This window comes from Chiloscyllium plagiosum, unplaced genomic scaffold, assembly GCF_037043375.1.
Source record: "Chiloscyllium plagiosum isolate Xiang-an unplaced genomic scaffold, Cpla_swu_hap1 HiC_scaffold_9, whole genome shotgun sequence".
Classification (NCBI taxonomy): domain Eukaryota; kingdom Metazoa; phylum Chordata; class Chondrichthyes; order Orectolobiformes; family Hemiscylliidae; genus Chiloscyllium; species Chiloscyllium plagiosum.
The window spans coordinates 109,859,353-109,877,406 of NW_028270147.1; positions in this window are offsets into that span (position 1 = coordinate 109,859,353).

Sequence of the window (18,054 nt, forward strand, 5' to 3'; positions counted from 1 at the left end):
GTAAATGTACTCTCAAATAGCCTTCATCACTGCCACTATGCCACCAATTTTTGTGTCATCTGCAAACTCACAAACCATGCCCCCTATATTCTCATTCAATTTGTTTCTATAAATGACGAACAATGATGAACCCAGAACCAATCCTTTTGCCACATCGCTGGTCACAGGCTTTCAGTCTGAACAATAACCTTCTCCCACCACTCTCTGTCTCCAACCATCAAACCAATTTTTTACCAACTGGCTTGCTCTCCCTGGATTCCATTTGATCTCACCTTACTAACCAGTTGTCCATGTGGTAACTTGTCAAAGGCCTTGCTAAAGTCCATGTAGACAATGTCTACCACTCTGCCTTCAGTTATCAACTTGGTCATGTCTTCAAAAATCTCAATCAAATTTGTGACACAATTTCCCACTTACAAAGCCATGTGGATTATCCCTAATCAATCCTTGTCTTTTCAAATGTGTGTAGATCCTATCTTTCAAAATCCCTTCAATAACTTACTCCCCACTGGTATCAGACTCACTGGTCTATAATTCCCTGGGTATTCCTTGCAGACCTTATTAACTAACAGCACAACATCAGTCAAGCTCCAGTCTTCCAGCACATCACCCGCGGCTGTTGATGATACAAACATCTCTGCAAGGGGCGTCGCTGTCTCTTCCCAAGTTTCCCACAAAGTGCTGCGATAGACCTGATCCGGTCCTGGGGATTTATCTGCTTTAATGAGTTTTAAGAACAGATTACAGCACCTCTTCTTCTGTAATGAGGACTCTTCTCAAGATATCAACATTTATTTCCCAAATTTCTTCACTTCCATGTCTTTCTCAACTGGAAATACTGCAGTAAAATATTAGATTTGTGACTCATCCATATTTTGTTTGAAAAACAAATGGAAATTTCGAAGTGTGAGACATTTGGAGGTGATACACGGGATAAGATCCACGGTCCTGACTTTACTCTGGATTGTCCTTTGTCCTTTTCCACTGTCTCCCTAAACCATGTGTTACAATGATCACTCTTCTCTAAATGTCCTCTCACTGACACTTGATCTACTTGAGCCTCCTCATTCCCAAGATCCAGGTCTAGCAGAGCCTCCATTCCCATTGGACTGGAAACATACGGCTGGAGAAAAATCACCTGAACACACTCTCACAACTCTGGCCCTCTCTGCCCTTCACACTGTTGCTATCCCACTCTATATTCTGGTAATTAAAGTCCCCCTAATGTTTGCACTTCACTGTAAACTCCTTCCAGGTTTGCTCCTCTCCATCCTTCCCATTAGCTGGTGACCTACAGACTGCACTGAAAAAACTGATTGCACCTTTTTGTTCCTTATCTTGAACCAAATCGATTCTGTCCTTGATCCCTCTGGGACATCCTCTTTCTCGAGCTCTGCACCGATCTCCTTAACCAATCCCACACCTCTCACCCTTTCCCCCCTTTCCTAGCTTTCCTGAATGCTTTGTATCCAGGAATATTGAACACCCAGTCCTGTCCTCATTTCAGCCTCATCGTTTACAGTAACAACATCAGATTTCCGCTTAGCAATCTGTGTCTGAGCAGGATTCTCCTGCTCCTTGGATGATGCCTGACCTGCTGCGCTTTTCCAGCAACACATTTTCAGCTCTGATCTCCAGCATCTGCAGTCCTCACATTCTCCTGTGTTCTGTAACTCCCCAATGTTATTTGTTTCTATAAATGATGAACAATGATGAACCCAGAACCAATCCTTTTGCCACATCGCTGGTCACAGTCTTCCTGTCTGAATAATAACATTCTAATAACACCACTCTCTGTCTCCAACCATCAAACCAATTTTGTACCAATTGGCTTACTCTCCCTGGATCCCATTTGATCTAACCTTACTAACCAGTTGTCCATGTGTGCAGTCCCATACAGTCAACCAGATTTAGAATTTATTACTCTCTCTCCCTCACTCTGACCTTGCCCAAGAAGTTACTATTCGTTATTCTCGTGTATCTATCTCCCAGGATTCTGTCTTCCTTGGTGTTCCTCCCTGATATTACCTCCTGGTTCCCTCAGACCTGACAAATTGGTTTAATCCCTCTCCAACAGCACAAGCAAGTCACACCACAAGAAGATCAATTCCTGCTCTGTTCAGGAGCAACCCATCCAGTCTATAGAGGTCGCATCTCCCCTGGAATCATTCCCAACGTCCAATATCTCAAACCATCCCTCCTGGACCATCTTTTCAGCCTCACATTCACCTGTCTTATCCTCTTACTCCTATTCTCACTTGCATTGGTCGCTGGGAGTAATCCAGAGATTCCCTACTTTTGAGCTCATGCTGCTAATTTCCTCCCGAGCTCCCTAAATTCTGACTGCAGGACTACATCCCTTTCCTCCCTCTGTCACTGGGACCGATGTGGACCATGATTGCTGCCTATTCCCCCTCTCCCCTCAGTGTGCTCTGCAGCAGCTCAGTGACATCCTTGACCCTGGCACCAGGGAGACAACACACCATCCTGGATTCCCATCTGCAGCTGCAGAAACACCTATCGATTGTCCTCAATCTCGAATCTCTTCTCACTATCGCTCTTTCAGTCTTCCTTGTGCCCCTCCCCCGTACAGCTGAGCCCCCCATCACCACCATGGTGCCATAGACTTGGCTCTGGCTGCACTCCCCAGATGAACCATCATTCTCATCAGGATTCCAAACTGAATCCTGGTTCGCGAGTGGGATGCACTCGGGGATTTCTGTACTAGCTGCCTGGTCCTGTTGGACTGTCTGCTGCTCCCCCATTCTCTCTCTCCCTGCATACTCTGAAGCTGCAGAGTGACCACATCTAGAAACATGCTCTCCACGGAGCTCTCAGCCTCACGGACTCTCCGCACTGACACCAGCTGCTGCTCAAGCTCCAAAACCCAGAGTTCCAACTGCTGTCACTGACCACACTTCCTGTACTCATGGTATTTCAGGAGCTAGGAAGTATCCTGAAGTTCCCACATGGAACAAGATGAATCTCTCTCCATTCCCTGATTACCTCTTGGCAAAGTTCTGATGACAAACAGCTCCAGCAGGGCTCACAATCCAGTGCTTTCAGTGTTCTTGGGTTTTGCAGAGCCTCTTCAAAAAACATCAGAATTAGGCCATTCACCCCATCAAGTCTGCTGTGCCATTTGGTCATGGCTGATGTGTTTCTCAAGACCATTGTCTTGCCTTCTTCCCATTATGCTTGATTGCCTTGCCAGTCAAGAACCTATCAATGTCCGTCCTAAATACACTCAATGACTTCACCACCACAGCAACGGGTTATCCTTTAACTCTGCGGCTGTGCCCACTGGCCCAATTTTCTCTTCCTTGTGGAAACATCTTCTCCAAGTCCACTCTATCCAGGCCTCTCAGTATTCTGTTAGTTTCAATGTGATCTCCCCATGTCCTTCTGAACTCCATCAAGTCCACAGCCAGAGTCCTCAACCGCTCCTCATCAGACCAGGCTGTCACTCCCAATGTCATTCTTATAAACCTCCTCTGGACCTCCTCCAATGCAAGCACATCCCTCCTTAGATACAGGTCCCAAAACTGTTCACAATATTCCAAATGCAGTCTGACCAGAGTCTCATACAGCCTCAGCAGGACATACCTGCTCTTATATTCTAACTCAGTTGAAATGAATGATAACATTACATTTGTCTTCCTAATTGCTAACTGAACCAAATGTTCACCTTCAGAGTGACCTGAAAGAGGATTTCCAAGTCCCTTTGTACTTGGGAATTCTGAATTTCCCCATTTAGAAAACAGTTTGAGTTTCTATTCTTCCAACCTAAGGGCATAACCTCACACTTTCCCACATTGTATTACATCAGCCACTTCTTTGCCCACTCTCTGAGCCTGTCCAAGTCCTTCTGCAGCCTCCCTGCTTCCTCAACTCTCCCTGTCCCTCCCCTCATCTTTGTGTCATCAGCAAATTTAGGAACAATGCCCTCAGTTCCTTTTCCCAGATCGTTAATATATAATTAATTGTTACATGAATAGCTGAGGTCCCAACACTGCCCCCTGCTGAACTGCATGAGGCACCAGCTGCCATCCTGCAAAAGACCCATTTATTTCCACTCTCTATCCATGCCAGTACCGGGCCCCAAACCCCATGGGCTCTTATGTTATTTAACAGCCTCCTGTGTGGCAACTTGTCAAAGGCCTTCTGGAAATCCAAATAGATCATGTCCATTGGCTCTCCTTTGTCTAACTTGTCATTAACTCCTCTTACTAATCAAATTCCAGCTTCTCCCTCTCGAACTGCAGGGTGAATTGTATCACATTATAGTCACTGCCCCCTCAGGGTTCATTCACCTTCAGATCCCTAATCAGAGCTGCCTGATTACACATCACCGAATCCGGAATTATCTGTTTCCTCGTGGCTCTACCACAAACTGTTCCAAAAAAGCCTCTCATAGACATTCCATGAATTCCTTTCCTTGAGATCCATTCCAACCTGACTTTCCCAGTCCACCTGCATATTGCAGTCCCCATGACAATTGTAATAATCCCTTTCTTACATGCCTTTTCTAACTCCTGATTTATTTTCTGATTCACATCCCGATTACTGCGAGGAGGTTTGTACATAACTCCCATCAGGGTTTTCGTTTCTTTGTGGTTTCTTAAGTTGACTTTCACAGATACTATGCATTCTAACATTATATTTCCTCTTGCTGTTGATGTAATTTCAATTCTAACTGACAGAGTAAACCACTCCCCAACACCCCAACCTGCCCATCTACCGATCATTAGAAACGTAGAAACATAGAAAATTGCTGCAGGAATAGGCTATTTAGCCCTGAGAGCCTGCACCACCGTTCAATATGATCATGACTGATTATGCAATCTCCGTATCCCATTCCCACTCTCCACCATATCCCTTGATCCTTTTAGTTGCAAGTGCCACATCCCTCTTGACATATGTCTCACAAACTGGCCCCACGAGCTTTCTGTGGTAGAGAATTCCACAGGTTCACAACATCTGAATAACCTAGCCCGTATTTGTGATCTTTGACCCTGAGTTTTGGATTTCCCGAATATCGGGAACATTCTTCCAGCATCGAGCCTGTCAAATCCCATCAGGATTTTACATATTTCTGTGAGATTCCCCTCATTCTTCTAAATCCCAGTGAGTACAAGCCCAGTCGATCATATGTCAGTCCTGCTGTCCCAGGAATCAGTCTCATGGACCTTCGCTGGACTCCCTCAATAGCAAGAGTGTCCTTCCTCAGACTAGGAGATCAAAACTGCACACAGTACTCAAGGTGAGGCCTCACCAAGGCCCTGTTTAATTCTGCAAGACATCCTTAATCCAATACACAAATCCTCTCACTGTGAAGGCCATTAGCTTTCCTCACTGCCTGCTGCACCTGCATGCCCCCTTTCAGTGACTGTTCCACCATGACACCCAGCTCTCATTGCACCTCACCTTTTCCTAAACTTTCATCATTCATTAATAATCTGACTTCCTGTTTACCACCAAAATGGATGCTCACATTTACCCACATTATATTGCATTTGCCGAGCATTTGTCCACTTAGCCAGCCTGTCCAAGTAACCCTGCAGCCTCTTGGTATCCTCTCACACCACACACTGTCATCCAGCTTCGTATCATCTGCAAGTTTGCAGGGATTGCATTCAATTCCTTTGTCCATATCATTTATGTATATTGTGGACAGCTGGGGTCCCAGCACTGAACCCTGTGGTACCCCACTCATCACTGCCTGCCACTCTGAGAAGGACCCATTTATTCCAACTCTCTGCTTTCTATCTGGCAACGAGTTCTCTCTCCATGTCAATACATTACCTCCAATACCATGAGGTTTAATGTAACTCACTAATCTCTTGTATGGGACCTTGTCAAAAGCCTTTTAAAATTCCAGATACACACTATCCACTGAGTTCTGAGGGAGGGTCACTCAATCCGAAACTCTAACTTCGACTGTTCTCCACAGATGCTGCCAGATCTGTCGAAATATTTCATCAATTTTTGTTTTTGTTGTCCACTGATTCAGTCTTGTCCACTCTCAACTGATCACATCCTCAAAACCTTCCAGAAGATGTGTCAGGCCTGAATTACCTTTCGTAAATCCATGCTGACTTGGACTGATCCTGTCACTGCTTTCCAAATGCTCGGTTATTGTATCTTTAATAACTGATTCCGGTGTTTTCCTCATGTATAATTCCTCATTTTCGCACTCCCTCCTTTTATTAAAAAGTGGGGTTATATTGGATACTGTCTAGTCCATTGGAACTCTGTCAGAGTCGACAGAATGCCAGAAAATGATCACCAATGTGCCCACTATTTCTACACCCACTTTCTTAAGGACTCTGAGTTGCAGAGCATCAGGCCGTGGGGACATATTAAGTTTTGATAGCATCAGCTTCTCCAAGACCATTTCCTGACTAACAAGGATTACCTTCAGTTCCTCCTTCACACTTGACCCACTAACCCCTCACATTTCCTTTCAATAGGATGTGCATCCCTGGATATTTAGTTCCCAGCCCTGATCCCCTTGCAGCCACGTCCCTGCACTACAGGGTCATTTACCTTGTTTCATATACTCGATGCATCAAAGTACAACACCCTCAGTCATGCACTGACTGCCTCCTTCTCATAGTTATCTCCTTCAGAAATCACAGAATCCCTTCAGTGTGGAAGCAGGCCATTCAGCCCAGACTGACCGTCCAAATAGTATCCCACCCACCCTACAATTCCCATGGATAATCCTCCTAACCTACACATCTTTGTGACAATGGGAGGAAACCCAAGTAGACATGGGGAGAATGTGTAAATCCCACACAGACAGTCAGTTGGAATTGAGTCTGTGTCTCCGGAGCTGTGAGACAGCAGTGCTAACCACTGATCGACCATTCCACCCTGCGGTGCCTCAAGTTCGATTCCTGATCCTTTCCATACTCTTTATCCTATTACTTGGTCTGGATGCTTTTATAAAGTGTCCTGAGACCCTACCTTCTTTAATTAGTTTAAATTCATCGGAAGCTTTATTTACATTGGTTTGTGTGGTACCACTTTGTCTACGTTATTCCGAATGGGTCATGCATTAAGAGACAAAGCCTTTAAGTTTGTTCTAGTATTGAGCTTCCCTGCACTTTTACTTTTCCTCTGTACAATATGACATTCACAATACTCTGTCCCTTTCCTTTTATTTTCTGGTAACAATCAATCCCATCACTACCCAGTAATCCTCCCTTCTCCTTTAACTTTCATTTCCTCATTTTCCATCCAACTGTTCCAGTTACTTTCTCTTTGAATCATATTCAGGCTGATATTTATCCCTGAACAAACATTCCTCAAAATGTTCCTTGGTTCATTGTTACTTGTGGGATCTTGCTGTGTACAATCTGGCTGCCACATTTCCTTCATTACAACAGTGACCACATTTCAAACAAGTCCCACACGGTCTGCAAATGTCTTGGGTACAGCATGGATCTTTCTTTTCTTTGGATGAACTGGGAATCTTTCAGATGTGAAAAATGCCGTTCCAATGTTGCACAGTCCTCCTCCTGAACTACAGTTTCTGCTTTGACTCTCTCTTTTGTGAAAACAGACCGGAAGTTTTCACGAGGAACCATTGCTCCATCTTCCACCACTGCACACAAGTTCCCTTCCTGCTCTCGAATGGGCCTCATACCATTCCTTCATTCACTTGTTCTTTCTGTGATTATCAACATCACTGGGATTTCCTTCACTTCATTTGGACACATTTCATCCTGTCAGCTCTTTGCTTTCCTCAGGTCCTGGTAAATTTCACCCCTGCATTTTGTCTTTCACCCCACTTTTACCCAATCCCTGCCCTGTTTAGTAAAATGGTTTTGGTCCCAAATGAAAACTTTTCCACTTGCTCCATGGTTCTCCATTTCCATCCCTCCTCTCAATCTCACTGAGTTCTGATCACTGTCACTGAAATGCTCCCCCATTGAGAGCCCTTCCAACTGCCCACATTCATTCCATAAACGATGGTCCAAAACTGTCCTTCTCTTTCACCATCATCTTCTCAGGAGCAATTAGGGATGGGCAATAAATGCTGGCCCTGCCAGTGACACCCACATCCCAAGATGCACTTTAAACAATGTCTGTTCTTTTATGGGGTTTGTTAGGAGTTGGCAACAAATGTTCAAAATGGATTGTTTTGCCAGTTCATGATCGGAGAGTTAAAATCCCTTCAAAAGGCAGGGATTAAAATTGCTTCTCTTGTTTTTCAGGCCGTGACAACTCACAGCCCAAGCTGACCCTGCTGCCCCTCTCCCCGGAGCAGGTCAATGCCAAAGGCACTGCCACCCTGGTGTGCCTTGCCAATCACTTCTATCCCGATGAGCTGGAGGTGCAGTGGAAGAAGGATGGTGCAGTCATTTCGGACGGGGTTCAGACCAGCAACTACCTGCGAGCTTCGGACAGCACCTACAGTGTCAGCAGCCTGCTGACCCTCTCTGGGTCTGGCGGGGAGTCCAATGCTCACCTTCTCCTGTGCCCTCACCCACATGACCCTCCCCTCTCCCCTCAGCAAGAGCATCAGGAGGTCAGAATGTGTGTAGAGTGTTTGAGACAGTCCACAGAGGAGACACAACTTTAAATAGAATAGGGCTGAGCTGGCAGGTCAAAGGTTATTGTCAGCACTGAATTTCAACTTTCTTCCTTCTTGGGATTGGCTTGGCGACACTTCTGAGGTTCAAGGGTTAAGGCAGGTCATTGCAATCATCAAAAAGAAGCTTTACTCTATATCAGACTCCATGCTGACCCTGTTCTGGGAGTGTTTGATTGGGTCAGTGATGACCTGTGATGCCAAGTCAAACCTCTTGAAAATGCTGAAGACTGTCAGCTGTACAAAAACAATGTGAACCTCAGAAGTCTCTGCTTCAGTAAAACAGACCTACTTCCTGCTCAGCCGTCAGTTCCAATTTAAGGTTTTGTCACTGTTTAAAGGAACAGGACTCTTAGGTTATTAAGAAAATCTCCACAAGTGTTTTCCTCAAGCTCCATTGTGGCTGTGAATTTGTGCAGCTTCCTCTGTCTGGGCTGTTAATTGCAGTCTGTTTTCTGTCAATGTCAATCTGGAAAAGGGAATAAAGATGAAGATGATTCAGTCTCTGTCTCGTGTGTGCTTTGGGAATGGCCCGAGCTGAAGCCTCAGGGAAAGCTGTGTGAAGTGTTAACCTCCACCCTCAAGGCCTGGAGAATGAGGGGGAGAATAGAGGGGACAATGGGGTCCCCGGAGCAGGAGAGCAATGCTACTATTGTGTCCAGAAGGGGTACTTTCAGCAGGAATGCACAACCCCAAGGAAGTCTTTCCCAATAAATGGGGAAAAGAAGGAAGGCAGGAGGGGACAATGGGGAACACAATAATCTGATGGAAATTCCCCATCAACGCTCACCCTCCCTTAGGCACAGCAAGATCACAAGCCAAGAAATTCAAATCAACTGTTAGGGTTCCCAGTGGCTCTGGCTCCCGATATTGATGAATATGACAAGCAGGACCTTGTTACTCAGAATAACAATTGCACAATAACAATTTGGGAAATAAATATTCCATAAATTAGAACTGGGTTTTCTTTACTCTTCAAATGAGATGAAATTGTCCCGTGTGTCCCTGGGGTCAGATTGAGAATGTTCAGTCTGGGGGAGTCTGGGAGTCATGGCTGGGGAGGACAGTCAATGATAAACTGGTTCCACTTTCTGCTGCCATATTCTGTAGCCCCTGGGCCATCTCAGTGAGGATTATCCAGGGCTCAGGTTGGATTCCAGAGCAGCTCATTGTCCTGACTGTTGTATTCCTCAGTCCACATGTGGCTCCGGCAATCTCACTCCATGGCTCTAGTATCAGTGGGGACCCATGGGGCTGAAATCTTATCCAAAAAGACCCTCACACAGCGGGGAGGCTGCTCGTGGCTCAGAAACCCCTTGGATTCAGTCCCAGATTCCACCATGGCTCTTTCATTCAAACACAGCATTAACACACTGACACCACATTCAGAGGGCAATCCTGAGATGGGGCATGTTTGGTTCTTGATTCCAGTGTGAGGAAATGGGGGCTGGGTGTGAAATGTCTCGTCTGAAACTGGTGGAGGTACTTTATAATGAAGAATAGAAACTGATGTCAGAATAAAGTCAGGTATTGATGGGAGTGAGGAATATCTCGGTGATCTGTCTCCAGAATCCACAGACTACACATATCCTTCTGTCAGACCCTGAAGGCTGAGAAACAGCTCCTTGACATTTAATATTTCTCCAACTTTCCTAGAAAAGGTGAACATTTTTCTGCATCAGTGATTCCCTGGGACAGGACCTTTTAAAAAGGGCTGTGGGAAGGGAACTGTTGCCTCTCAATGACAAAGCCAATGGAAGGATGTGGAGCTGGCACTGTGAAATGTTAGGGCACAGAGGATGACACCAGAACCAATTCAATGTTGTCCCTCTCTCCTTTGCAATTGCTGAACTGGTTTTCCCTCACAATTTGCTCTCTTGTATTCGATCCACTTGCCTTTCTTGCTTTGCTTCTTTTGACTTGAGTCTGTGGGTAGCTCCATCAAAACCCAATTTCCTCACTCTCATCCAGGCCCCTGAAGAGATTAGAGACAAAACAAACTGCAAATGCTGGTATCCAACGTTGACAAGCAGGAGGCTGGGAAAACACAGCAAGCCAGGCAGCATCAGGAGGTGGAGAAGTCAACGTTTTGGCTGTAACCCTTCTTCAGGAATGGGGGTGGGTTGGGGGGGGGGGGGGATGATGGGGAAGCTGCAGATAAAGGGAGTGGTGGTGGCAGGGATAGTTGAAGATAGGTAGAGGATACTACCTGATTGGTTGATGGGAGGGACGAATACAAATTAATCTCTCCCATCGACTAATCAGGTCATACTCTCCACCATTCTCAACCGATCCCTACCTCAACACCCTGCTCCGCCCCATTCCCTTTATCCCTTTTTCCAATCTTTCCTCATCACACAGCCCACTCATTCCAGGGATCAATCGGGTAAAATTCCTGTGAACCACCTCCGATGCATTTATATTCTTCCTTCAATAGGGAGACCAAAACTACCCTCAGTATTTGAGATGTGGTCACACCAATGTCCAGGAATAACTGAAACATCACAGTCTCACTTTCTGGTCTTTAAGCATGCCTACTCTTACTTGTACCAGGCTTCTTACTGTCCATGTCTAATTGCCCTGGCCCTGGTGGTGATTAACTGCCTTCTTGAACCCCTGCAGTACGTGTGCTGTTGGTAGACCCACAATGTCCTTAGGAAGGGAATTCCAGGATTCTGACCCAGTGATGATGTCGGAACAGGTTCATATTTCCAAGTCAAACTGGTGAATGACTTGGAGAGGAACTTGCTGGGGTGATGGTCCCGTGTACCTGCTGCCCTTGTCCAAATATAAGTGGTCATGGGTTTGGAAGGTGCTCTCTCAGGATCTTTGGTGAATCTCTGCAGTGCATCTTGTAAATAGTACACAGAGCTGTTACTGAGCATCGGTGTGGGGGGAATGCATGTGTGTGAATGCAGTTCCAATCAAGTGGGTAAACTTGTTTTCAACAATATTTAAATAAAATAATATAAAACTGCATAAAATTAAATATAAATAAAAATTTGCTGCCTTTTAGATAAAACATCACTGAACCCAAAAAGTTAATCCTCCTCTTCCCACAGAGGCTGCACCTGTTGCCTTTCTCCAGCATCGCGCTTCTATTTGAGATTTGCAGTATTTTTGTTTTGTATCTGTTTTAATGCCATTGGTTATAAGAGAAGCATTGGTCAGCACACTGGGGAGATTTTCCCTGAGATGGTCACAAATCCCTTATATTGACATCGACCTGAGAGGGCAGTGGTTTAACCGATCATCCAGCAGATGGCGTCTTTGCCTTTGCCAGCCTCAGGATAGTGCTCCAGTGTCTGGAGTGGGGCTTGAAAGCTGCAGGATCAGGTGACGGTGTTAACACTGAGGCCGTCTATTCTTTTCTGGGATGTGGGTGTCACTGGTAAGACCAGCATTTGTTCTCCATCCCTACCTGCCCCGAAACTGAGTGGCTTGTTTAGCCTTTCAAATAGCAGGTAAGGGTCAGCCACATTGCTGGAGTCCTGGCAGAGTCAGACATCTACAACAGGTCTACATGAACAAGGCCCTTTGGCCCAATGAGCCAAAGCCAGTCAAACAACCACCTCGCTATTCTAATTCCATGTTCCAGTACTTGGCCCGTAGCCCTGTACACCTTGGCATTACAGCTGCACATCGAAATACTTCAATGTTATGGGAGATCTTCTGCCTCAACCACCCTTACAGGCAGTGAGTCCCACACTGTCACCACCCTCTGGGTGAATGTGTTTCCTTATGTTCCCTCTTAACTTTCAGCCATTTACCTTTAATCTATACTCCTCTGTTCATTGATTATAACATAACCCCATGTCACCAAGTCACCCTTTATTGACACATGAACAGTCCTTGACTGTAATGCCTCATAGAGAGTCAGGCACCGGAGGCTCGGGGTCTCTGACACTCAGCCTGTTTATGTCAGCGACGATTCTCCACGTTATATCCTGGTAACGATTTGAGCTTTTCTTGTGAAACCCAGTTGGGAATTTTAATGGCATTGAATCTCCCACACACTCCCACCTCTCTTGATGCTCACCCTTGTCTGGTTAATTCTTCCCATTTCCTTCTCTTCTTTCAGGCCATTCCATTTCAGTAAAGTCTGTGATATTTCTATGGAGGATGTGCACTAGAAACTGCCATAGCTCCCAGCCCTTCAATAGGGGGAAGGCCAATGTTTGTAGCAAGTCTGGACTGTGCCCTTGTGTACCTTGTCTGAAGGATTCCTTGTGATCTGTCAGTCTCCATCCCAGCCTGATAACCATCTCGGACATTGGAAGGAAATGCCGAGGGAGCAGGTTAACATGGTGCAAAAAGCCTTTCAGCTGAAGCTTCAGTGTTTGCGCTCAGTGTGCATTATCACTTGCTCATTGCTCCCCTTTTACACGATAATGGAGAGAGAACTCTTGTTGATGCAGTTTTTTTAATGTGTCAGGATATTGAAAGCTGTGAGCACAGAGCAGTCACGTTCACAGGCAAGATGGTGCGGTCCCACAGACAGTAAACGAATGACAAGACAAATCTGTTTTGGTGGCACTAGTTGAATTTTGAGCAGGGCCCCCGAGGGAATCTCTTTTAGATTGGGATCTTGTCGAGCCCCCTGAAGTGGGGGTGGGGGTGGTCAGGGTGTGGTGGTGGTGGAGCGTCAAATGATGGAGCCAGAGACTGTGCAACTTTCAGCAGTGCACTACAGTCTCAGCCTGGATTCTGTGCTCTCATTTCTGAGGTGGCTTTCAATCCGATGACCATTTTGACGATGAGGCAGGAGCATTGCCCATGGAGCCACGGTCAGTAACAATGTAAACTGTGTGGCTCTGAAAGCCTGAGTCTGCATCTCAGCTCAGAAGGATATCAGCTCATTCATCAAATCTGTTTCTGCCCCTCTGCAGGCTGACCAGGCTACCGGTGCCTTTCCAACACTCCCACGTTTCCTCTTGTGGCACAGCTCATTCTCCAGAGGAATAGTTTACTCGGAGTCGAAAAGTGTGATGCTGGAAAAGCACAGCAGGTCAGGCAGTTGTGCTCAGGCCGAGGACATGACCTTGTCCCTCTGTCAGATCCTCTTCGAGAAACGCATGGCTCACCACCGCCCTCTCCAGGACAGTTAGGGAAGGGCAAAACCCACCCCATCCCAGGAGAAATCAAAATAAATTACCTGTAATTCAAATTATCAAATTGGTGAGGCTTGAATTCATCTCTTTGAAAGACTGGAGCCTCGGTCAGAAACAGAGCCATGACATGGGTGAACCTGGTTTGTCAGACTGCAAGGTGGAGTGTCCTTCGGATTGACACTGGGCTCAGCAAAAAATGAACTACACTCAAAGATCTAACAACTGGCTATCAAAGCGTGCCCCCAAACTGCACAGAACAGCACTTGAGGCTTTGCGCTCCCGTCTCCATCCTTGCTTGTTGACCTTCCCTGGGAAATATCTGGGAAGCACCTGACAGGTCATTCCCACTGGAATCCCCTGGAATGCCTGTGGGTTTATTCTCGGATAATGGAAGGAGTCATTACTCATCGTCCTCAGTTGAAGTGCACATTCTCTATAGTTACTAGAAGGCAGCTGTTTCACTGTGCCTGAACAATATAAAGTCAGAAGGCACACAACACCAGGTTCTAGCCCAACAGGTTCATTTGAAATCACAAGCTTTCGAAGCGCTGCTCCTTCATCAGGTGTACCCCAGTCCACCATCGGCATCCCCACGTAACTGAACAGTACAAATAAACTGGGGCTCTGTGAGGATCTAATTGGCTCCATCTGCAGAAACAAGGCGAGAGAGAGAACAGCTTTCGGACCAGGATACGTATCGCACCACAATGAAAATGCTCTGCATGCTATGATACATCAAAAAGAAGTACTTTGGTGTGACTTTTGATTGTCTTCAAAACAAGTGCTGTTTTGTTCATTCTGTGATACACGGAGACTATGTCAGTATTGGGTATCACAAAGTATGTTTCCTCCATTAAACACTTCCTAACACACTCTTTCCATCTTGCTCTACTCCTTACTGACTCTTAGACATTACCCCTGCTCCCTCACTCCATCCCAGTCCCAGTCCCAGTGGAATTGATGGCCGGAGCTCATGACCCCGCACTGTGTGAAGGTTGGTGTGAAGTGAGGCCAGTGTGTTGGAGTTTGGGCTCCTGCCTCAGGCCCAGGTGTAGGGGCCTGTTCAACAATCTGCACATTGTCCTTTTTCTCTTTCTGAATGAACTGGATCAAGTTGCAGTAACAAGCTGGCAACAAGGTGTCTTGTCTAAAATGTCCCCAGCATTAAATACAGAACTGGCTTAGTCACAGGAGACAGAGGGCAGTGATGGAAGGATGGTTTTCAGAATGGAGGACTGTGACTCGTGGTGTTCCACGGGAACTCTGCTGTATATGGTCTACATAAATGATTTGGAGGAAAGCGTAGCTGATCTAATTAGTAAGTTTACAATTGATACAAAGATTGGTAGAATTGCAGAAATGAGAAGGATTATCTAGGATATGGCAGAATAGAGATCAGTTGGATGCTTGGACAAAAAAATGGCAGAGGTAGTTTAATCCAGACAAATGTGAGGTGATGCATTTTGAAAGGTGATGTACAGGTGGGAATTATACAGTGAATGGTAGAATCCTTTGGAGTATTGATATGCAGAAGGATCTGGGTGTGTATGTTCACAGATCACTGAAGGTGCCAGCACAGGGAGGTAAGGTTGTAAAAAAGGCTTATGGCCTGCTTGCCTTCATTGGAAGGGGCATTGAATATAAGGATAGACAAGTTATGCTGCAGCTTTATAGAACTTTAGTTCGGCCGCACTTGGAATATGGCATTCAGTTCTGGTTGCATACAATTGCATACAGTCCAAAAAGAAGAATGTGGATGTTTTGAAGATGGTGCAGAAAATGTTTACCAGGATATTGTCTGATATGGGGGGGGGGGCGGAATTGTAGTTCTGAAGAAAGGTTGGAGAGACTGAGTTTGTTTTCACTGGAATGCAGGAAAATGAGGTGTGTCCTGATAGAAGCTGACAGAGTTGTGAATGGGATTGGCAGAGTGGAAAATATGAGGCTTTTTCTCAGGGTGGAGGGGTCAAATACTAGGGGACACAGGTTCAAGGTGCAGGGGTTTGGGGGGAATTAATTGTAAAGAGATGTACAAACCAAGTATTTCAGACAAAGGGAGTTGAGTACCTGGAACACACTGCCAGAGGAAGGGGTGGAAACAGACACAATAGAAGTATTCAAGAAATACCTGCACTAATGCATGAATAGGAAGGGAATAGAGGGATATGAATCCTGTAGGTGAAGACAGTTTCAGTATAGAAGGGCAAAATGTGTCAGCATAGGCTGGGGGGGCCGAAGGGCCTGTTCCTGTGCTGTATTGTTCCTTGTTCTTTGGTCCCTGCTGTTGAATTGGATTCTCGGGAGCCAGCTCCATATGAAGAGCCTGTTCTCATTCTTTTGTTGGAGTTCATGGGGCAGCTGCTGCTTCCTTGCTACGTCACTGATCAAACCAACAATGTGGGAAAGCCTTTTGATATTTTAAATACACTGTCTGCAGAAAAATGTTTGGCCGAGGTTTTAATATTGTTTAATAAGGTAATGACATCAATACACCAGTGTTATTTACAGCTGGGAACATTTAACATCATAGTCCTTGTTTTAAATGGACTCTCACTCATGGTAATACAGTTTTCAATGTTTCTCTCCCTTTACGTGTTATGAAGAGATTTGCCAACATGTTTTGGTGAGGACAGTGCATCTTCATTGGAGGATTGGAAGATGATATCTTAAGGACACATGCACTAAACAACCCCACCACCCTGTGGCCGACCATTTCAACTCCCCCTCCCACTTGCTAAGGGTATGCAAGTCCCTCGGCCTCCGACACCGCCAAATTGAAGCCATCGAACAACTGGAGGAAGAACACCACATCTTCCAACTTGAGACCCTCCAATGACACAGAATCAATGTTATAGAGTCATAGAGATGTACAGAATGAAAACAGACCCTTCGGTCCAACCCGTCCATGCCGACCAGATATCCCAACCCAATCTAGTCCCACCTGCCAGTACCTGGCCCATATCCCTTCAAACCCTTCCTATTCATATACCCATCCAAATGCCTCTTAAATGTTGCAATTGTACCAGCCTCCACCACATCTTCTGGCAGCTCATTCCATACACGTACCACCCTCTGCATGAAAAAGTTGCCCCTTAGGTCTCTTTTATATCTTTCCCCTCTCACCCTAAACCTATGCCCTCTAGTTCTGGACTCTCCAACCCCAGGGAAAAGACGTTGTCTATTTATACTAGCTATGCCCCTCATAATTTTTTAAACCTCTATAAGGTCACCCCTCAGCCTCCGACGCTCCAGGGAAAACAGCCCCAGCCTGTTCAGCCTCTCCCTGTAGCTCAGATCCTCCAACCCTGGCAACATTCTTGTAAATCTTTTCTGAACCCTTTCAAGTTTCACAACATCTTTCCGATAGGAAGGAGACCAGAATTGCACGCAATATTCCAACAGTGGCCTAACCAATGTCCTGTACAGCCACAACATGACCTCCTAACTCCTGTACTCAATACTCTGAATGTTGATGTTACTTGTTTCCTCATCTCCACTCCCCCCAGCTTATCCCAGATCCAACCCTCCAACTCGGCACCACCCTCTTGAACTGTCCTACCTGTCTATCTTCCTTCCCACCTATCCACTCCACCCTTCAATCTGACCTATCACTGTCACCCCCCACCTCCACGTACCTATTGCAATATTCACGACCTTCCCCCCAGCCCCAATTCCCTCCAATTTATCTCTCCGACTCCTCACTCCCTCCTCCCCATTCCTGATGAAGAGCTTATGCTCAAAACATCGACTCTCCTGCTCCAGCGATACTGCCTGACCGGCCATGCTTTTCCAGCACTACACTATTTCACTCTGTGCTGTGGTAACAGTGTGTTAAAGCCCAGTGCAGGTCATCCATCATCTCAATCAGGTCACAGGGTCTAAGGTTGGTCAGTAATGTCTGGCCCCAGAACAGTAACACTGACTGACTGGAGACAACCCAGATCAAGTCCCAGTGAGAGTGTTATTGACCTTCACACTCAAAGCCCACCAAGGAGGTGGTTGTTGTTAGTCTCAATGTTGCCACAGATTAAGTTCTCCCAGAGATTCATAATTCATTCTAGATTTTAAACAAGGGAGGGATGTTGTGGGGAGACAGATGGGAAGGCATGGAGAGGAAACAAAACAGAGAGAGAATTGCACTTCTGTTACACCATTCATGAGCTCAGGATGTTCAAAGATGTTTTACAGCTAATGGAATACTTCCAAAGTCTAGTCATTGTTGTAATGTGGGAACTGTGACAGCCCATTTACTCTCAGCAGGCTCCCACAAGGATCTCAGGGATAGGACGCGGAGTGGAGAATAGGATGGAATGGCAAGTGAAACCCAAGCAGCCAATGAGG